This window comes from Pinus tabuliformis, chromosome 8 (genome assembly GCF_031772625.1).
Source record: "Pinus tabuliformis cultivar Carrire ecotype Pingquan chromosome 8, CPIR1, whole genome shotgun sequence".
Lineage (NCBI taxonomy): Eukaryota > Viridiplantae > Streptophyta > Pinopsida > Pinales > Pinaceae > Pinus > Pinus tabuliformis.
The window spans coordinates 985,751,905-985,775,756 of NC_142294.1; the positions used below are offsets into that span (position 1 = coordinate 985,751,905).

The 23,852-nt window shown below is 40.0% G+C and overlaps 1 pseudogene; it reads left to right on the top strand.

Annotated features, from left to right (window-relative positions):
* Nucleotides 1–216: 216 nt before the first annotated feature.
* LOC149238719 (anamorsin homolog 2 pseudogene) overlaps nucleotides 217–23,852 on the top strand; it is a 35,769-nt pseudogene continuing 12,133 nt past the window's right edge.

Here is a 23,852-nt window from a genome sequence, read left to right on the forward strand (position 1 = left end):
TGATCGATTAAATTTACACACACCACCTCTCGGGTCAGCGCGGAAAACACGTGTGCTTCCGCGCTGACCCAAGGAAAAAACAACGGGGCGCCATGATCAGCGCGACTGTTTTAAAAACAGCCGCGCTGACGCCGTAAAAATTTGTTTTTAAGAAAATGAACGTACAAACTCCAACGGTTAGCGCTCTAATATTTTTTCATGGTCTTGCAGGACATAATGGCCTTTGTTTGGCAGGAGAGAGCTCACGATGACGAGGATATAGCCGCTTATGCCATTGCGGAATGCCGAAATGCAATGCGGGCATGCGGGTTCTTAAAATTCTTCCTCACTCCGCGCCTGAGGGCGCAACCTGATCTTCTCGAGCTCTTAATCAGAGCTTGGAACCCAGTTGATGGAAAATTCACAATCCGTGGTCGGGACATTGAGTTTGATTCCACGGATATCTATTTTTTGACTGGATTGTCACGCCGGGGCCAGATGCCCATCCTGGAGGGGCAACGGCCCAGCGGTGAGACCCTTGACCAGCTCATGGCTCGAGTGTGTCCACGGGCTGTTAAAACATGGAGTGGGAAGGTTGGTATTCCGACGGTGGACGACATTGTTCTTCGCACCATACTCTTCATGGTGACACGGGCAGCGGGCTCTTTGGCCAATCATGAGGCCTCAAAGACCCATCTACTACTGGCTCTTGAGTGCTTACAGCCCACCATTTTTAACTGGGCAGCAGCAGTGATGACCAGCATGAAGAGGCAACTGAGCAACTGTCGACGCGAAGAGTCTAAGCAGTTTGCTTATGGGTCGCTCTTACTTCCGCTCATGCTAGAGCGGGTGCCGGCGCTACAGCTACAGAACATGGCCGTGGATCCACCCAGAGGTCCCCGGGAGACGAGGGCCAGTTGTTATAGACATTTTTGTGCCTTACAGCATTGAGCATGAAATGTCCATAATCTAAGGGATCCAAAGTCCCTAAACATGTTGTTCCTACCCCTAGAGGAACAAGGCTAACAAACCACAGCAATTCGCAGAAATTCTCCACCAGAAACTGCTCAAAAACAAGTCAATTCAGGATCAATTCAATGGCTCTACTAGCTGTCTGCGCTGAATGTCAAAGCCAACACTGGCTACCTGCACTGCAACGCAGGTAGAAGCACTACCAGGGTGCGTTGAGCGAGAATTTCCAAATGGCAAGTTCATCTCAAGAGGTGTCAAGACCCAGGAAGCTTCTAGAATCTTCCTCAATGACACTTGCCTCAGTGAATTCGACTGGTGATGAGTAAGAGGTTCCTAATCTCCAAGTGGAAGCAAGAACCTCCAAGTGGAATCAAGAACTGATAGAGAGAGAGGACACTAGTCAGATCTCAAGCTGACTCATCCTCTCTCCAAACATCTATATATGGATCTCTCCTCCATGAGATCGAGAGACTGGACTTTTGTTATTGCAAAGAATTGCTGTTGATTTGAGATTGGAATCATTGGGTGCTTAATGCTTTGAAGGGGGTGAATATAGGAATTCCATTTGCTGGGAAGCAGACGCTGGATTGGAGCCCTCTGGGTTGTATCTCTTCCTGAACCTTGTTATTCATCAATAAAGCTATCTTGGTTTCTCCTATATACTGATGTATCTTTGATGTGTGATTGCATTAGTATGTTTAGTTTATTTTTAATCCTGAACTAGTTATGAATATGAATCTATGTCTTGTGTAGTGTTCTCTTCTTGTGATCTTGCAGAAACCTCTTGAAGCTGGGCGAGCGAGAAGGCAAGTAGCTGGGAACCCTCAAAGAGAAGAGAGACCGGATCGAGGGACAGACGGAAGACACCGGTTAGTCCATCTATCTCTCTTCATTCTTAATTCATAAAGGAAGAATACTAGAATAGCTGTCTCTGTTTGTTGCTAAGGCACTGTCACACCTTAGGTGGATAGGATCGTCCTGCATAGGCATTTTTCCCCACAAAAAATTGGCGACTCCGTTGGGGAGATCTGTTTAGTCATTTTATTTGTGTTTCTATCATTGTTTGTTTCATAGACTTGACAGCAACAATCGAACTGCATCTGCTATTCCCAGATGTAAAGTAGATAGTTGTTGCTTTGATCCAATCACTGGACTTGTCTATGATCTGAACAATGGATTCACAAATGATTTGATGATCCTTTGTGATAGATCTTAGTACTCCCTCAAAGAATCCCTTTGATTGCACCTTGCTTGTTGCCTTTATTTGGCCTGAAACTGTAGATTAAATAGCAATCTGTGACCTAGAACCCAGTGAGAAACTCTCGTTTCTCCTTCAGCACGACCCCTGTGAAGAGGTTCTGCATTTCAACGTAGGTCTTGTGAAGGCTACCTGCGTTGAATGTCAAAACCCCTGTGTTGAGGTTGCGCTGATCCAGTTAGGCCTTGTGCAGCTGGGATTCTCTGCTCTATTTTGCCTTGTTTTGATCTCTGATTTTTGCAGCCTGTAACCAGCATAGGTACCAGTCTCATAACTCCTTTTCTCTGCTTAAATTCCGCCTCCTTTTGTACAAAAAGACTGTGAGTGTTTTTATGTGTTTGTGGCGTCATTTACAGTTTTCCTTTGCAAGAGTGAAATAGTCATCCTGTAGCCCTTGATTCAGATCTATTGATTGTGATCTTAGGAGAGAGTTCATTGGCTGATTACAGTTGATTATACATTTACTTTTGCTTTTGGTTTGAGTTTGTCTCTTTTAAGTGTCGAAACAAGTATTCATTTCAAAAATCGTTAAGTGTTGTAATCTCTTCTACCCTCTCTGATTTCGAAAAAGTAAACTTGTTTGTACTTGTCATTTAAAAGCAAATTCAAAGTTGTACAAAAAAGCTTTCTTTGTAGGCATCAATACTAAGAAAGCGGAAAACAAACACCTGCATTGTGCATTTGCATCTTGATAGTTTGCATGCTTGATTTAGGAAAAGTGCATTAGAGTGTGTTGATTGCTCTTTGAGAAAAGATGGTGTCTTTCTTTTCCCTTAATAGCTAGGATTTTCAAAGTTGAAAAGATATAAAGCTTGCTTATCATCTTTAGACTGCATTTAGGAATTGTATCATACATCTCGTGGTGAGCCTCAAAAGGCAAACTTCTAAAAAGATCAACATAAAATAAATTGAATGAACTTAACAACGCTTTGCAACATAACACACAACATAGAGGTCTAGGCTAGAGACGTGTTCCGGCGTCGTAAAGCCTGGTGACTGTCGATCTCGTTGATGGTGGGTGATTCCTCCTGAGGGACGATAGCGCCAGTACGGATTGTGCTCCCACGTACCGTCGCGTATATATTGGGAGACCCCTATAGGCATAAAACCTTTATCCTTAGGAAGTCGTGTCGGCCGCCCTACTGATCGCAATGCACTGAACACAACATTCAGGAAGATCGACCGCCCGTACCCTAAAAAGTATTCTGCGGTTTTGCGAAAAGTTTGGCACACCCTCTGCCTAGAACTCCAGAGCAGTTCCTTTTGGCCTTTTTCAGACTCTATAACGGAAAAAGTCCATCCGAGCATTTGTCACTTCGGGCTCGTTAAAACATCGAAGGAGACTAGAGTCATCTTTAGCTTTTTCTCGACTCTTTAAAATTGAAAAAGCAAGTTGTGTCTAAAGCGTCGTTAAAATTTATTTTAAACGGAACAATCACCCTTTATTCCTGCATTGATCTTTAGGTTGAAAAAATGGAGCACACCAACCAAGGAATTCCCCTTGGTGGAAATCCTAGTCCCTTCTCCTCTTGGGGAGATGTTGGTGCGCCCCATATGGCCACATTGTCGCTTCCAGGACTGACAATTGGCCTGCCGGTCTGGCTCTTTTCAACCAATGTCGTTCAGAACACCACCATTCCTGAACAGTCGAATCAACAGTTAGACCAGACCAGAGTTGCCCACCAGCCTTCTACTTCATCTAATTCTTCCTCTCCTCCTTCCTCTTCGCTTGATGGAACTGGTAAAAAAAAAAACCAAGTTCCTAAGGAGAGGAAGGAAAAGAAGAAGAAAGAGAAGAAGAAGAAGGAGCCAAAAGCGACTGGGGGCAAACAAGTGTCATCTGACAAAAATCCACACACAACATTGACTAGGCCTAAATCGCCATGTGTCATATGCATCCCTCGGATACTAAGGGACTGGTCTCCCCGTTTGCACAATTCGGTGGCGTCAACCTCTGATAGCCATGTTGACTGCTCACCGTCAACTAGTGAAAGTGAAGCCACAGGACAGAGAGGGAAAGCTAGATTTCCCTGCAAACTGTGTGAAGGCGACCATGCCATCCACCGTTGTCCCTTCTTAGACGAGGCTAAAAGAGTTTTGGAAGATCGCCCGGTTTTACCAGTGCAACTTCCTCTTGGATATCAAAAACTCCTGCCAAGTCCTTCACTAGTTAAGAACCCGGCTAGCCCGCCCAGGTGGTCAGCCGAAGCACCTATCATTGAAGATGAACCGTCTGAATCCATACCTGACGAAAGTCAAAAGGTTGAGGCGGCAGTTGACCCGGTTTTGCCTTCAGAGGCTCTATCTTCGAATGATACCATCACAGAAGAGAATAAAGACGACACCGTCCAAATTCTCTTCATCAACACAGACTCCGACGAACAAGGGGGAAATTTGCCCATTCCTTTGTCGCAGGAAGGAACTTCGTTAGATTCATACCCGGCCATCTACTCAGTCCCACCACCAAGCAACCTGGTTGTGTCCTTCGACTGGAACCAACTAGGTAGACCCCGGTTTCCAGAAAGCATACCATTCAAAATTATCGTTCAAATATACAGAATGGTAATGGCTGGCACTATCATTGATGAGGGGGCATCTGTGAGTATCCTTTCCTCTATTGCTTAGAAAGCGCTTGGTTCGCCGACGCTTTTGCCTGAAATGAGAAATCTATCAGGCTTTGATAAAGGAACCAGTCGACCTTTAGGGATCCTCCCCAATGTGCCCATAACATTCAAAGGGAAGACCATTCAAATGAACGTGATGGTCGTTCAAGGACCCTTGGATTATAACCTACTCCTTGGACGAGACTATATATATTACATGGGAGCCATCGTCTCCTCACTCTTTAGAGTAATGTGTTTTCCGCATGAAGGAAGAGTGGTCAAGCTCGTGGACCAGCTTTCATTCCCCGGATCACACAACGCAAATAGTCATATACCATCCCTAAATGGTCTCTTCACGCAAGAAATGTCTCAACCCACGATCCGTCCTCCTGATGAGCGCGAGTAATCCAGGAGGATATGACTGGAACCTAGGGGGCATGCGTCCTGGTCTGCTTCGGCAGGAAAACTTTGGGTATAGGGTAGGTTTCCGCGGGAGAATATGACTAGTCTGTACCCTGCCCATGCTGGAAGAGGGTTATTCTAGAATAAGATTCTTTTGTCAAAGTTATGTGAGTTGACGAACTAAGTCTCTCACCTTTGTCTATTTCGGTAGATATCACCGAAGAAGTGTTTTGTTTGAAAGATTAACGAGGCAATCTTTGGGTAACCTGAAAGAGGTAAGCCTCTCTCGTTAAAACAATTGTTTTGATGGAAAAGAAGTAGAGGTAACCTTGAAATCGTACTTTATACCTGGGGGCATGCAAACCTTTTGGAATGCAAGCAAAGAGCGGTTATTTATCTATTTTTTGGCTTAGTCGTTTCCTAACTTGCATAAAGAAAGGATGCGGGGCATAGCTTTGTAAGATGAAGCTCCATAAAAAATAGAATCTTAATGAGACATTCTTATCATATGACTGGGTAATCGAGCAGTTTTAGCACATAGTTCATGCTCGTTAAAAAATAAACGCAAGATCCGAGCAGTTTTAACGCGGACTTCATGCTCGTTAAAAAATAAACATAAGCAATGAGCAAGTGTTTCCACCAGCGTTTAAGCTCATTTTAAAATAAAAATGAACCACTACCCAGTAAATAACCACTGTGAATGTAACCTTATCAGCCATTAAAGCCTTGGTCGTGTTTGCACCGTCACCTCCACTTTTCATTTGGACGATCGTTCACCTCCATATGATTGTTTACGCATTTTGAGGAACAGTTGCGAAGAGTGATTTCACCTAGCCATCCTTGTGACACTTCCATGATTGGAAAATTCCAACCTGTACCTGGAATCAGCTGCTAACCCTGTTTATCACTCGTTCCTCAAAAGACGAGTCTTCTTTAAGCTCTTTTCAACTGACTCGTAAAATATGAAAAGATTGTCAAGTCCTTGGCCTTCCAGCTCGTTAAAGGGACAGGAAGTGCTATCCCTCCTCTAGATTTTAATCTTTTTGGACCTAAGGGATTATTGCACAAAAAGATCGAGCGCTTGTTTTATTCGGCTCGTTAAAACTATCGAAAACTCATCCCTTCTGTATTGTTTTATACTTTTTTGGACTTAAGGGATTAGATGACGAAAAAGGACTTTTGGAGTTAACTTTATGTACCTTTTCAGACTCTCTAAAAATGAAAAGGACCGAGTTATCCTTGTCGTTAGACTCGTTAAAATCATTAAATAGCGACAAACTTGTCTTTAGATGAGAACGAGTTTCACTATCACTAGGCTCGTTAAAACATAGCGAAGGGCTTGCCCGAAGGGCAGGTTATAGAACAAGCATATGTTATCCTCCTCAAGCTTGACAAAAATAAAGAGGTACTGGTCAGCAATGACTGGGGAAAAATTGGGAGAAACTCAAGAAAACTTTGATGGTAGCAAGTCGCTCTTGAACATGACACTTTTCCTCCGTACCACAATTGGGTTGGGTTGTTTCATTCACCGGTCACATCCATGGTCTCGCCATACCATCCATATTTGGGGTAATGCTACCAATCCATCGCATCAGTGTCACCATATGTTCAAGAGAAGTCGTTCAGAAAAGTCAACCATGTCCCATCCACTGTCGTACATTATCCTTCATCCTTTCATGACCGCCACCCTGAATCATATGTCACATATCGTTTTCACCTCCATCAAAATCATTAGCTCCGTTCCGTGTCATTGATGTGGGATTCATTAAGGCCCTCCTTTGATGGATCACTTCTTGTCGACATCAGCTCATTATCCAAGAAGTTGATCTAGGAACAACCCCTTCAGTACTTCGAAACTTGCATGCCTCAATGGCAAGTTTCTCACTTCCGGCGACAGGTATACATCAATGACCTTCGACCGAAAGATTTTGCGTGGTGTTCGACGCCAAGTCCTTTATTCACACCACGTGAATTGTACTACAATACCTTGAGGGTCATTATCATTATCGGTGATTCCTCTCGCGCTTGTTAACGGTTTACCTCATTGACCGGTAATCAAGCGATGTCTTTCCATGTTCGACTTCAGAACATTTCTCACATGGATCGACTTGTCCTTAGAGTGAAGATCGAACGAGTTTGAAGACCCCAGATCTAGTTTCATCCATCCGGGCTGCGATATATATTCAGGAAAGATAAAGACATTGACATGTACATCATTGCAGCAGATAATCATCCTAATCAAAGGATGATAATTTCATCAAAATTATCAGTCTACCATCAGACGATTGTCTGTTCTATGTACATAAAAATGAATTTATAAAGCTGAGCATGGGAATGCCCGCCTCAGCTAGATCATGAAAGCAGTATGAAAAATAATTTATTGTATTGTATCTTATTACAGGTCTCCTCCCAACATTGGATGAACTTTGGATCCTCCTGATAAAGCATTTCACCCGATAAACGGCCTCATACTTTAGGGGGCAACTGTTATAGACATTTTTGTGCCTTACAGCATTGAGCATGAAATGTCCATAATCTAAGGGATCCAAAGTCCCTAAACATGTTGTTCCTACCCCTAGAGGAACAAGGCTAACAAACCACAGCAATTCACAGAAGTTCTCCACCAGAAACTGCTCAAAAACAAGTCAATTCAGGATCAATTCAATGGCTCTAATAGCTGTCTGCGCTGAATGTCAAAGCCAACACTGGCTACCTACACTGCAACGTAGGTAGAAGCACTACCAGGGTACGTTGAGCGAGAATTGCCAAATGGCAAGTTCATCTCATGAGGTTTCAAGACCCAGGAAGCTTCCAGAATCTTCCTCAATGACACTTGCCTCAGTGAATTCGACTGGTGATGAGTAAGAGGTTCCTAATCTCCAAGTGGAAGCAAGAACCTCCAAGTGGAATCAAGAACTGACAGAGAGAGAGGACACTAGTCAGATCTCAAGATGACTCATCCTCTCTCCAAACATCTATATATGGATCTCTCCTCCATGAGATCGAGAGGCTGGAATTTTGTTATTGCAAAGAGTTGCTGTTGGTTTGAGATTGGAATCATTGGGTGCTTAATGCTTTGAAGGGGGTGAAGATAGGAATTCCATTTGCTGGGAAGCAGATGCTAGATTGGAGCCCTCTGGGTTGTATCTCTTCCTGAACCTTGTTATTCATTAATAAAGCTATCTTGGTTTCTCCTATATATTGATGTATCTTTGATGTATGATTGCATTAGTATGTTTAGTTTATTTCTAATCCTGAACTAGTTATGAATATGAATCTATGTCTTGTGTAGTTTTCTCTTCTTGTGATCTTGCAGAAACCTCTTGAAGCTGGGCGAGCGAGAAGGCAAGTAGCTGGGAACCCTCAAAGAGAAGAGAGACCGGATCGAGGGACAGACGGAAGACACCGGTTAGTCCATCTATCTCTCTTCATTCTTAATTCATAAAGGAAGAATACTAGAATAGCTGTCTCTGTTTGTTGCTAAGGCACTGTCACACCTTAGGTGGATAGGATCGTCCTGCATAGGCATTTTTCCCCACAACACCAGTCGATGGGGCCGTGTCATGCCGCGCGGAGGTGGCGGCCGCCCAATGGCTTGGGGAGTGTATTTTCGAGAGTGGCTGGATCGGCATGTCATTTTCGTAGAGGACTGGCCATATGCCGGTATGGACTTCCGCAACGATCCCGACACTTGATCTCTTTTTAATGTTTTTTAATGTTTTTGATTTTGCATGTACATGTCTTGATAAATGTCATGGTGTGTAGATGTGGGACCTGTGAGACCCATTGGTCTAGCCCCAGAGGCATGGAGAGAGGGGCAAGGTGCTGGAGTCCTGGCCCTGGCTCCTCCAGGAGTTGACACGACAGAGACTATAGCTCGCAACCTCGAGGGTTTACTGGTGGGGGTGCCAGATTACCAGGGGGTCGAGGAGGTCCCCATAGCTTCTCAGATCCACACAGTGGGGGTGGAACCCAGGATGCACCGCCTTTTGAGGCGGGTGGCACGGGCAGCTGTATGCTATAGAGAGCATAACCCAGCTCAGTAGTCATCTAGGTTTTATTTCCACTGATGTTTTGAGAGACATATGTCTCAGATGTACTGAGGACACCGGATTTACTTTTTTGGACATATACACTTATTTTTTAGCGCCTTAGTGCGCCACACGATATATATATATATATATATATATATATATATATATATATATATATATATATATATATATATATATATATATATATATATATATATATATATATATATATATATATATATATATATATATATATCTATATATATATATATATATATATATATATATATACCGATTTTGGATGGATCTTTTACATATGATGATGTTTTATATGCTATGCAAATGTCTAATACAAATGTGATCTAATTGTATCAGTTGCACAACACGTGATCCACATATTTTCATTTTTATGCAAGCCTAAAAGCACACATGCAAACTATGCTTGGAAAAGAAATTATTTACACATGCTTATTCTATGGTCTTATTATGTTTCCTATGTCTTCTTGTATGATGTTTATCTATTACGCAAATTTCTGTCCAACACATGGTTTGCCAATGCATCAGTTAACGTATTTAATCGTCTCGGAATGTGTTGATATGTGATGTAATCAAAATTCCTTTCTAACAATCTCACACGTAGATACAACCTTAGAATGCGTTGGTATCTGACGGAATATCGCCCGTTGAGTTGATGGACGACAAGTTGAGAGTCCAGGTTTACCACCAATGCACGAATGCCGAGATCAACTGCTTCGGCTAGTAATTCAATTACAACACTGTATTCGGCAACATTGTTGGTGGTACGGCCCAAGCACACGCCTTGAAGATCTAGCAACTCACCGTGAGGATCGTAGATTGCCCACGCCGCAGAAGACAAATTGCAAGTGCTACGGCAGGCGCCATCGGCGAAACCAACATAAGGTGTACTAGACATCTGCACAAGAAGCAAAAAACAAAATAAGAGGCAAACACGCCTTCACACCAAAGAAAAACAAGAAATCATGCACACATAACACACTTGCTAAAAACACACGTATGTACAAACTAGGTGCACAAAATCATGCATAATATTTTTTCAAATAGAGCCCGTTGCGGGGCTTGTCGAGAGGATTTCCTTCGTAGTCGATCAGCTCATATGCCCCCTTTTGCAAAACTCTCTTCACGATATAGGGGCCTAGCCACATGGATTCGAGTTTACCTGCCCCCAGCTTATCCTTAGCTTGATCATAGAGCAGTACAAGATCTCCCTCAACAAAGGAATGAGGTTGAATAGTATTGTCGAAGTGAGCCTTAACCCTCTTCTTCTGCGCTTCAATAGCTAGAGAGGCTAAGCGACGAGTTTCATCTAGCCGTTCTAAATAGAGAAGCCGTTCCTCCACCGGAGTGGTGTTGGGAAGCAACTCGACAGCTAACTTTAACGAAGGAATCTCACACTCAACATGAAGGGTGGCCTCCAGTCCATAAACAAGCTGAAAAGGAGTGAAACCGGTGGCGTCCTTCACAGAAGTCCGGTAAGCCCACAAGGCGGGGAACAGCATCAGATGCCAGTTAGACTTGTGCGTATTCACGGTACGTCGGAGCATTGTGATCAAAACTTTGTTCACAGCTTCAACTTGGCCGTTGGATTGAGGGTAATATGGCGTCGAGCTATCTTGACGCAAGCCTAGCTAGGTCGTTAGTTTCGTCATCATGTGATTACGGAAATGTTTTCCGTGATCCGTGACGATAGCCTGGGGGACTCCGAACCGAGTAATGACATGATTAAACAAAAACTGCGCCGCTATGTAACCATCTTCGTTCAATGTAGGCATCGCTTCGGCCCATTTGGTGAAATAATCCACAACAACAATGATATACCCATGCCCCCCGGCCGAACGAGGGTTACAAGATGTATAATCGATGCCCCATTTGGCAAATGGACCTACGGTAACAACAGGGTGCAGTGGTGCAGGAGGTGCACGCATTTTCCGGTGGTAGACCTGACATTCATGACATGCACGGACGGCAAGGATGCAATCCTTGAAGATAGAAGGCTAGAAATAACCAGCACGGAGGATTTTCTGGGCAGTGGCATATCCAGACATGTGGCCGCCACAAGCACCGGAGTGGGAGTCATTCAACACCCGCTCAGCCTCCTCGAGAGTTAAGCCTCGGCGGAGAACAGAATCAACGCCAAGGCGGTACAGGGTATCGCCAATAATGCGATAGGGTTGAGATTGGTGACGAATCCTCCGTCGAGCGTCTTTGGATACATTAGGACGGAAGGAAGACGTCTGCAAATACACTATGATGTCCCCATACCAAGGGTCGAGGGTGTTGATTAGAAACAATGTTTCATCCGGGATATGCTCTTCCGAACGAGATGGTACAGAAGGGGATGGCAAAGAACAGAGCAATTCTGCAAAGACCAGAGATTTCTTAGACTTGGCAGCAGTAAATTCCAAGTCAAACTCTTGTAGGATGACAATCCATTTCGAGTACTTGCCCCCCAGCAGCTGACGCGACAAGATGTAGGTCATTGGGTTGCAGTCGGAAATCACGGTCGTAGTACGCAACAGGTTATAGTGTCGGAATCGTTGGACGGCGCAGACAGCTGCCAATGCCAACTTCTCGACATAAGCGTAGCGGGTTTCCATATCCAAGAGATTGCGACTAAGGTAGTAGATAACGTGATCGTTGCCATCATCATCATCCTGCACCAGAACCATGCCGATGGTGGTGTCAGCGACAGCTAGATAGAGAGTATAATCACGGTGATAGTTCGGAGGTCTTAAGAGTGGAGCCGAGACAAGGAGGTCCTTGAGTCGCTCGAAAGATTCCTGGGCGATGGCATCCCAACGAAAGGGTGTGTCTCGCTTTAATAACCGTGTGAAACCCTTAGCCACCTCGGCATAATTCAGAATGAATCGTCTAAGGAAATTCGCTTTGCCCTACAAGCTCTGCAATTACTACAAAGAAGCAGGGGGAGGAAGATTCAAAATGGCCTCAACCAAGTCTGGAGTCATCTGGAAGGCTGGCTATTGGAACAAATTCGCCCAAACTGGATCAGCGCGGGTATATAACTGAACTGTTGCGCTGACAGCGCATCATAATAACGGAGCAGGCTGTGTCAGCGCGACTCAATACTTTCATAGGATGCGCTGGCTCATGAAATTCGACCAGCGCGGAAAACCCATGTGCTTCCGCGCTGGCAGCGCATCAGCTACATTATCAGCCGCCAGTCAGCGCAGTTATTTTAATAACATTCGTGCTGATGAAATAAACTTTGGCAAAGTGGGTCATTTGGCCAGTTTAGAGAGCATGAGCATGGTGCATTTGATTTCATGACACAGTAGGGAGACTGACAGGGAGACAGTGACAAATTACTGCGTAACAGTATGCTCGAGGGTTGACTTGGCACTTGGAGGTTGGTTATCTTAGCTACATTACTGGTTGGTTTGTATATGACTTGATGTCTTGTTGACTTGATTCCATAATGAAAGGATTGCTGGGTTTCTCCCCTTGGAGTGGGGTTTTCTCGTGTAACTTCTTGTGTGGCTGTCTCTTCATGTTTTTCTGTTGTACTTCTCTGTATAATTGTTTTATGTTGCATAATAAATAAGAGAAAATATCAACCTGAGTGTAAAATCATAACAAACAATTATCGAGTTAAGAGAACTACCAAAATTCAACAGGTAAGCTGTCCTGTGGCAAATTGAATTGATTTAAGTGAAGGTTCTCTTCTCAGCAGGTGGCACAATATCTGTTGGGGAGATCTAGAAAAGAAAGGTGGGACACGATCATTTGGGTCGGTGTATTCTTTGTGAGTCCTCAGACCTTTGAAGAGCCCAAATAATAAATAATCACCAAGTTGAGATATGCAAGTAGCCCTTTCATACTTCAACAACAGACTGGCTATTCTTCTACTTGCAGATAGAAAAGTGACGCAGAGATTTCTGGGAAATTGACATGTCAAAGTAAGCAAATACAGAAGGTGGAAGCAAACTGTATGATACTCTATGAGCTGGCTCTAGGCCTAGCCAGAAGCTCACACTTAAATGAAGACACTTCACATTCTAGGGTCATCCCTCAAAAGGCATCCATTGGCTTGGTTTGTATTGTAGTGATAGATGAGGGAACTGTTCAGCAAACTTCTCGTGACATGGAGATTAGAAATACAACTCTGGAATTCAATCTTCCGGCAGCCATCAAGCAAGAAACCCTTGGCAGACATGATTTCATTTAAGTTCAGGTTTTTATTATTTATTGCAAAGTAGTTTTTTTACTAGTTCAGTATGCTAGACATTGTACCTGTTGGCTTTACATCTATACCTCCAGAAAGGTAAGAATAGACAACGAATTTTAAATTTTGAGTCTTTTTGAAAGACAATTGTCATACCATTATTTTTGTTTTGTTATCTTACTGTATGGCTTGGCCACAACCATTTTTTAATACAAATGATATCCTTTCCTGTTAAAATCAACTGTTACGACCCTTTAGCCAATGTAAAGGATCATTTGTGGAAGTAAATGGTACGTGGGTTGATTGTGAGATTAGTATATATAGGAGACACTCTCCTATTTATTAGAATTTGCAGGCACCAGTAAAATTAGGATTAGTGTGTTTTCTCTTTACAGATTTTACAGTGCAAGTCATTAGTAGAAGAGAATTCTGGAATATTTGCGTTTTTACCAACTGAGTTGACGTTTCACACCACCAATCAAGGGCCCACTTACAAATACAGTGGAGAAAACTATGTTGGCTAAAATGAAAGAAAACCCAAACCAACACCAAAGATAAAAAGTCAAGCTAAACAAGCTTAAGGAAGGAAGAAAATGAGAAACAAGAAGCTAAAAAAATTTAACACCTAAACAACAAGAAACAATTAAAAGATATAGCAGCTTTAGGGGATTGCTCAATCAGTTGAACCAAAAATCTGAACACCTGAAAGAGCCCCAAGGGTCAGCTCAATCATTTGAACCACCTGCCCAAGTATTGTTGCAGATAGGATAAGCCATAAGTCATATGATCAAATACAGTAGAGTCCCTCAGGGTTACCAGCTGTGGTGGCTGGCAGTTGAGCTGCCCTCTATTTTGATATTCTAGGGAAGAGGGCGCAATCATGAGAAGTTTTCCATAGAAAACAAATATAGAAGCTAAAGGAATAAAGGCTAAACTTAAAAAACAAATTAAGTAAAAATATAAACTAAAACTAAGAAACCAAACTCTGAGGTGGCAGGTGTAGTAGGGATCCTCCTTGATCCCAAAGGAAATCAAGAACTAAGTTTAAGAAAGGGGTTTAGGAGAATCCACCAAACATCAAGCAGAGGCATGCCATTGTTTCAAGGGTTGAAAATTCCCAAGCCGAGAGAAATAAATTGACTTAAAGTACTTGGGGACTCTACGGTTATAGTTCAGCATATTCAAAACCAATCAAGCCCTCGAGATATGTGTCTGGGTAGACTCATTCGTAGTGCTCAAGTGCCAGCAAGGAGCTTCAAAAAAATAGAATTCTACCAAGTTTAGACCTTCAGGAAAATGAAGTAACTTTGATGGACAATGGAAAGTTATGCATAAATGGGCGGGCTCCAACTATTTCACATCTTCCTTTAACATTCAAAATACACAATATATCATAAGAATGAAGGAAACACGCATATTCAAGAGAAGTGGAGGAGAATCATTATGGTGAAAGAATGGGCACTAAATCCCTCCCAGTATCTGGTAACCTGTCATTTACTCTGACACATGGTGAAGTTTATCAATTCCGAGTGATGGATTGGAAGGTTGAGGGTGGGATTCTCAATCTCTGGAGAAGTCGATCACTAGTCAATGATCAACTGGACCTTGTATCCATGTGTTCTTTGTGGCATGGTTTTGGGTTTCTCTGGTATTTGGTTCCTCCGTCTGTGGCAGGACATGGTTGCTTTTAAGTATCATTTGCTCTTTGTTTTCAGATTTTGCAGTCCAAAGTTGGATTGGGTAATGTTGGAGAATGTATAATATTATTTTATTGATGTTACTTTTGAATAATTAAAATTATTATTGACAAGCATGTTCTTCATGCTTTGTATTGGTCAAAAGAAAAATATAGAAGGGCATGTTCATCGTGACCCTTTCAAAGGAAGAAACTTGAATTTTGTTAAGTGTCATTTACCCTACCAAGTTGCCAAGTCGGCCCTCCTAACCCTCATGTCGGCTCAGCTTAAGTGGCACCCTTTCGCATGGCTTGGAGACTATACATATAACCCTCTCGCATTCCTCATTTGATACATCTCACACACATATTTCTGATCTCAGAGGCCGAAAACAGAAGTAAAACATATCTCTGATCTGCCCTTGCTCAAGGAGACTTGGAAGGTCAAGTAGAAGACAAAGCCTGAGGCATAATTCTCTGGGGTTTTGTGGCTCGTTCCTATGGAAGTAAGTGTGAAGTCTGAGGCATATTACTCTGTGAAATAATGAGAAGTGGAACCATGTGAAGTTGGAGGCTTTTATTTTGAAATATAGTGCTAAGCTCCGTGGCATAATCTGAGGCTGAGGCAGAAGGCAAAATTCGGCTTTTGGAGAACTGAATCATAGCTCTTTTGTGGACAGATTTGGAAGCATTTTGTCTTAGTATGCTCGAGGGTTGACTTGGCACTTGGAGGTTGGTTATCTTAACTACATTACTGGTTGGTTTGTATATGACTTGATGTCTTGTTGACTTGATTCCATAATGAAAGGATTGTTGGGTTTCTCCCCTTGGAGTGGGGATTTCCTGTGTAACTTCTTGTGTGGCTGTCTCTTCATGTTTTTCTGTTGTACTTCTATGTATAATTGTTTTATGTTGCATAATAAATAAAAGAAAATATCAACCTGAGTGTAAAATCATAACAAACAATTATCGAGTTAAAAGAACTACCAAAATTCAACAGGTAAGTTGTCCTGTGGAAAATTGAATTGATTTAAGTGAAGGTTCTCTTCTCAGCAGGTGGCACAATATCTATTGGGGAGATCTAGAAAAGAAAGGTGGGACACGATAATTTGGGTCGGTGTATTCTTTGTGAGTCCTCAGACCTTTGAAGAGCTCAAATAATACATTATCACCAAGTTGAGATACACAAGTAGCCCTTTCATACTTCAATAGCAGACTGGCTATTCTTCTACTTGCAGATAGAAAAGTGACGCAGAGATTTCTGGGAAATTGACATGTCAAAGCAAGCAAATACAGAAGGTGGAAGAAAACTGTATGACGCTCTATGAGCTGGCTCTAGGCCTAGCCAGAAGCTCACACTTAAATGAAGACACTTCACATTCTAGGGTCATCCCTCAAAAGGCATTCATTGGCTTGGTTTGTATTATAGTGAAAGATGAGGGAATTGTTCAGCAAACTTCTCATGACATGGAGATCAGAAATACAGCTCTGGAATTCAATCTTCCGGCAGCCATCAAGCAAGAAACCCTTGGCAGACATGATTTCATTTAAGTTCAGGTTTTTATTATTTATTGCAAAGTAGTTTTTTTACCAGTTCAGTATGCTAGACATTGTACCTGTTGGCTTTACATCTATACCTCCAGTAAGGTAAGAATAGACGGCGATTTTTAAATTTTGAGTCTTTTTGAAAGACAATTGTCATACCATTACTTTTGTTTTGTTATCTTACTGTATGGCTTGGCCACAACCATTTTTTAATACAAATGATATCCTTTCCTGTTAAAATCAACTAAGAAACCAAACCCAATACTAATTAAGAATATACTCTCAGATGCTCTGTTTTTTGTACACATAAATACTTGTCCAGAGAAGGATTGATGAATGTCTCTTGCTTATGTTGTTTGGCCGACCTCCAACTAAGAATAGCTCACCTTGGATTTTATAGTTTCCATTTTCTTTTCTGGTGTGTAAATTTATTGGCGGATATTGGAGAGAAATACAAGGATTATCTAAATTATTTATATAATAAAATCCAATCAATCATTCAAAATTTTGTAATAATAACAATCCATATGGTTCACATGTGACTGTTGAGAAAATTTGAGCCACTAAATTACAATTTAAGTCCAACATAACCTAGAAATTCAATATATAGAATGCACAATGTATAATGGTAGTTCAGTGCTATCGTTTGTTAAAGTCTTGAATGAGTAAACATTGATCAACTGTTACGACCCTTTAGCCAATGTAAAGGATCATTTGTGAAAGTAAATGGTACGTGGGTTGATTGTGAGATTAGTATATATAGGAGACACTCTTCTGTTTATTAGAATTTGCAGGCGCCAGTAAAATTAGGATTAGTGTGTTTGCTCTTTACAGATTTTACAGTGTAAGTCATTAGTAGAAGAGAATTCTGGAATATTTGCATTTTTACCAACTGAGTTGATGTTTCACACCACCAATCAAGGGCCCACTTACAAATACAGTGGAGAAAACTGTGTTGGCTAAAATGAAAGAAAACCCAAACCAACACCAAAGATAAAAAGTCAAGCTAAACAAGCTTAAAGGAAGGAAGAAAATGAGAAAGAAGAAGCTAAAAAAATTTAACACCTAAGCAACAAGAAACAATTAAAAGTTAGAGCAGCGCTAGGGGATTGCTCAATCAGTTGAACCAAAAATCTGAACACCTAAAAAGAGCCCCAAGGGTTAGCTTAATCATTTTGAACCACCTGCCCAAGTATTGTTGCAGATAGGATAAGCCATAAGTCACATGATCAAATACAGTAGAGTCCCTCAGGGTTACCAGCTGTGGTGGCTGGCAGTTGAGCTGCCCTCTATTTTGATATTCTAGGGAAGAGGGGTGAATCATGGGAAGTTTTCCATAGAAAAAAAATATAGAAGCTAAAGGAATAAAGGGTAAACTTAAAAAACAAATTAAGTAAAAATATAAACTAAAACTAAGAAACCAAACTCTGATGTGGTAGGTGTAGTAGGGATCCTCCTTGATCCCAAAGGAAATCAAGAACTAAGTTAAGGGATTTAGGAGAATCCACCAAACATCAAGAAGAGGCGTGCCATTGTTTCAAGGGTTGAAAATTCCCAAGCCGAGAGAAATAAATTGACTTAGTACCAGTTCAGTATGCTAGACATTGTACCTGTTGGCTTTACATCTATACCTCCAGAAAGGTAAGAATAGACGGCGATTTTTAAATTTTGAGTCTTTTTGAAAGACAATTGTCATACCATTATTTTTGTTTTTTTATCTTACTGTATGGCTTGGCCACAGCCATTTTTTAATACAAATGATATCCTTTCCTGTTAAAATCAACTAAGAAACCAAACCCAATCCTAATTAGGAATATACTCTGAGATGCTCTGTTTTTTGTACACGTAAATACTTGTACAGAGAAGGATTGATGAATGTCTCTTGCTTATGTTGTTTGGCCGACGTCCAACTAAGAACAGCTCACCTTGGATTTTATAGCTTCCATTTTCTTTTCTGGTGTGTAAATTTACTGGCGGATATTGGAGAGAAATACAAGGAGTATCTACACGTTTGTAGAAAAACAACCCAAATTTCCCTTTTTGCGGAGTTAGGAATGGTGCAACGAAGAGGATAGTTGTTCAGTGTGTAAATTTAATGGCAGATATGATGCAAGGATTGTCTACACGTTTGTCGAAAAACAACCCAAATTTCCCTCTTGGCGGAGATAGGAACGCTGCAATGAAGAAGATAGCTGTTTAGAGAAGAATAATAGTTTGGTTGAGCTGAATTTAATGTGCATCACAAGCGCTTCCTTCGGTGCTCTAAATATATCAAATAGGAAGATACCTATGTCCTCTACTAGCAAAACATGCCCATGTAGCGTCATACTAAGTCACCAGGTAAAAAAAGAGAGATCATTCATTAACCACAACAAATGTTTGAAATGCAAACAAACATATTTTAAAAAATCAGTTAACCCTTGAGAGGGTTTTTTTATTGAAATGTAACAATCAATGGCTCACCTCTCTGGTGATGTGGGTACAAATACATCCCAAAAACAACGAAAAATGCTGGAAAAAACAATACATCAGAAAGTACCCTTCTATTGACATAATAGCATCCAAACTTCCCTATAAAAAAAAAGATACATAGAACACAAGAGCACTGCAACTACCAACCAAATAATGGCCGGATGTTTTACTTTTCTGATGTCAGCACTTCCACAGAATTTTAAGCCCAGCAGATTAGCGATCCAGACATCATAGAAACCCAAATAACCCTAACCCTAACAGTCACTAATTCAAGGGACTCCCATGAGGACAATGAACCCTAACCAAATTAACCACACTATATGTACCAGTAAAAGAACCTACCCAGACAAAATGTCGCTTCCTCCATTTCCCACTTCACAGAAACTGATCTCGGCCACTTCTACACCGGCACATTGAGCATCTGCACACCCACACCAATATATAATGCCATCAACACCACACACTGGATAGGGTCTGAAACAGCTTACTGGACAAGAAACAGAGAGCAAAATAGCAATTTAGACATCATAGAAACCCAAATAACCCTAACCCTAACAGTCACTAATTCAAGGGACTCCAATGAGGACAATGAATCCTAACAAAATTAACCACACTATATGTACCAGTAAAAGAGCTGCCCAGACAAAAGGCCGCTTCCTCTATTGCCCATTTCACAGAAACCGATCTCGGCCACTTCTACGCCGGCGCACTGAGCATCTGAACACCCACACCAATATGTAATGCCATCAACACCACACACTGGATCGGGTCTGAAACAGCTTACCGGACAAGAAACAGACTTGTTATTCTCATTGCAGACCGATAATCTTATGGTATTTCCCTCGCTGGGAGAGCAATGGCGATTTCATTCTCAGGCCCTGACAACGCGGCTTTTGCAGCCCTAACCCAATAGCTTGCCTGAGAAAATCGATATTAGCTGGGGGCTTTTGCAACGTTGAATATTCTTGGCACAGAATAACCTCAGAATAATCTTCAGCGTTCTCCTTAATAAAACTCTGCACGAACCCTTCTCTGCAGGTCCCCGCCCTCCTCTGGAGCGACTCCTCCTACGGCCTCCTCAACATCCCCACCCTCCTCTACATCAACGTTCTCCTTAATAGAACTTTGCACGAACCCTTCTCTGCAGGTCCCCGCCCTCCTCTAGAGCGACTCCGCCTGCGGCCTCCTCAACATCCTCGCCCTCCTCTACATCAAACGTTGATATCCACGCGTCAGGACAGGTTCGATAACAGGTTTTTAATGTTTTAAAACATTTTTTTATTATTAAATTGGACGGTTGATTTTTGTTCAATCGTCTAACAAAAGATCCGACGACTACGATTAGGACAGAAAGGCATCTGGGGGAGTTCATCTCAGATGGAAACACCTTACGGCGTAATTATTTCACCAAACCAAAGGCTTCAAACTTTTCAAATATTACGTACCATAAATTCAATTAAATGCGGCTTCCACGTAGCATTATGCTTGCTTCATAAATGAAATGAAGTATTTATGTGATGTAAATGCATCACACAATTATGAACTCGCTGATTAGGGTGGATTCCAATCAACCAATGTCAAATCGTCATCCATTCCTTTCCACAAGTGGATTGTATAAAGTTGCCTTTCTCTTCTTCTTAGTTAATCAGAATAATATTTGATTTTCTATGTTTTGCATGTCGGCTTTGGATTGCCTTGTATAAAGGTTGCCTTTCTCTTCTTCTTACTTAATCAAAATAATATTTGATTTTCTATGTTCTGCATGTGAGGAATGAATGAAGGAAGGAAGCGTTGTTGGTTGTTGGAATGAAAATGCATCGCTCTCATCTCCTCTCCAAAACGAAGCACAATAATGCACGTGGGGCTACATAATAAGATAAGATAGCGAGCCAACACCCATTATTTACACCTTTTCATTGCTTCTCACCTTATCTTGTAATATAAGTAGTCCTAAAAGGAAAATGGAAAAAAAAAAAAAACCTTAAAATGTGCAAATATAAACAATAATAATATTTACCAAATATTACATTGTATTAAATACAATAATAATACAATACTTTCACACTCTTCAAGCTCTCCAATACAATATCTGAGCTTTTTAATATAGAATTGAGATTCATATAATAAATTTTCGATATATTTAATTGGTTCAATTAATATCTCCACAAATTTCTTAGGTTATTTTATCTGATTTTTTTCCTTAATTTTTTTATTTTCCTCATTTTTAATTATTTGTAAATTTCTAGAGTAAGTATACTTTCATTAATAATAATTCTCATATCACATGTCTGAATTATTTCTTCAAATGCATAATGTTGAGTTGATAATGAGAATCTCAAAATACCATTGTGAGAAGAAAACCATATTTCCAATTGTGATCATTGATGATGGGAATTTCCAAGAATAATTACGTGTAAAATGTATCTATATAATTTTTATGGTAGAATCTACTTGTCTCGATAGCATAACTAGATAAATCTAATTATTTTAATGAATTCACTTGTAGAATCTACTTGTCTCAATAGCATAGTTGGATAAATCTAATTATTTTAATGACTTCACCGGTTAAAAGTCTTTACAATGTTAGAACTCACTCATGACCTCTAAAGAAGAAACACATTTTTGAACCTTTAATTTCCAAGGAAAAAACACATTTTCTTAAGTATTAAGGTCACACAAACTTCTCTTTGGTTTACAATTTACCATTATTAGCTTTTGCTTTGTGGTTTACATGGAGAATTTCTTATATTTATTATTATTTTATCTTAGAAAAGATGTCCTAAAGAATATTAACTTACAACATTATATTCTATAACTCCTATTAAGAGCAATTTCTGAGACTTGTTCTTGTTAATCAATTCTAAAAAAAACTAATCATACTCACATTTTATCATAACACTGTAATTGCTCATCTTCTTGTGCTTCCACTGAATTTTAATTGGGGAACTAAATCACCCCAAGTTAGGGGAATTAGATATATGTTAGACAAGAAAACTTGGATTTTCAAATTAACTACCATATTTAACAAGACATCATCTTCACAAATACAAAAATATGGTTGGTTGAACAAAATTGTGAGTCTTCTACCTCTAATTTGAAATGATCGTTATGGGATTCAAATGCCTTCCAAATATGCATCAAAGTGCTCCAAATATTATAAGATTCAATATAACAAGTTGAATTGAATGCTTTAATAACCATTAATTTATGTGTGTCAATGACATCTATGACAAATCTTCTTTTAATAGCCTTTAATTTATGTGTGTCAATAACATCTATGACAAATTTTGTTTAGACCATTATTTTATTTGGTAACCCTATTTTATTAAATAGAAATTCTATGACATGATCATTTTATCTCATCACAACCCTCCATCATGTATCTATTAGTACTTTTTTAGTTTACAATGAAATCTAGAAAAAAGCATGTATATCTTATTAGGATTTCCATTCATGGGAATTAATGTAATGATGGAGATCTAGTTACGATGGAGGGATACTAGAAAATAAAATTTAAATATTTATCCATGTTAGATCAAAATATTTTATTTGAACCTAAACAATTTGATTATTGAATGTGAAAAATCAAGGGTTTTATCCATTAATTTGTCAAGAAAGGAAGAAAAGGGAAAAGCCAAAGCCAAAGAGAAGGTTGTTGAAATCTAATTAAGAGAGAACTTCTCCTATCATGGTTCTTAAAAAATGAAAGAGATTTAATAAGTGTAAATACAATATATAATCTATATTATCATGAATTTTGCCAAAAATATTTGACTAATGGATAGTCATTCCAATATAAATATTCTCCACTAGAGAACTAGTTTATGCTCTTCTATTTGAATCTCATAGTTATCAATCACTTTGGGCTATAAAATAATCTTCCACAAATATCTATTGTCATCACATTATGCAAATGAAATCAACCTACCAAAATAAATATTATTGATACTATTTATTTTATGGAGGTTCTTCACTACATGAGCAATTAAAAAAATGGAGGATGAACAAATAAATTTATAATATTAATCTTAAAATATATTTGTTAGATAGAGTTCTATATTGATTACCTCTTGCTTTATTTGTACTTGGAAAAATAGACATTTATATGTGTAATATTGTGAAGCTTTTAGAATTGCACTTATTGTGATAATATCGCCAAAACAATCTACTACAATAATATTGGCATTAATTATCCCGATAATTTTCCCTTTTGAAATTATCACGATAATTCCTATTTATTGCATAATTTAGGTAATTATTGTGATAACTTTGAAATTATCATATCTTTGTCAATTTCAAATTATTACCATTTTTTTTTCTTTTAACCCTATTTTTTAAAAAGCGAGTTAGGGGATCGAGCCATGAGGATACTCTAAGTATTTCCATCAAGCAAGCAAGGGGAAATCTATTATTTTCATTTCTCGTGATTCATTTCATAAGCTACATACCCTGGTAGGTAATGGTAATATCAAATTATTAAAGTAAGAGGATGAAAATGAAAGATAAATGATAAATATTTCATTTTCATCCTTTTTCTTAAATTTTTAACATTACCATTAACTCACTTAGGATGTTTTAGAGTGGTTCCAATCTCATTGACTTTCATATGGAGAAAGTAGATTTTAGGATTTCAGGATTGGGGGATTGCAACATTTCTATTAGATTCCATGATGTATGAGGGTATGGAACT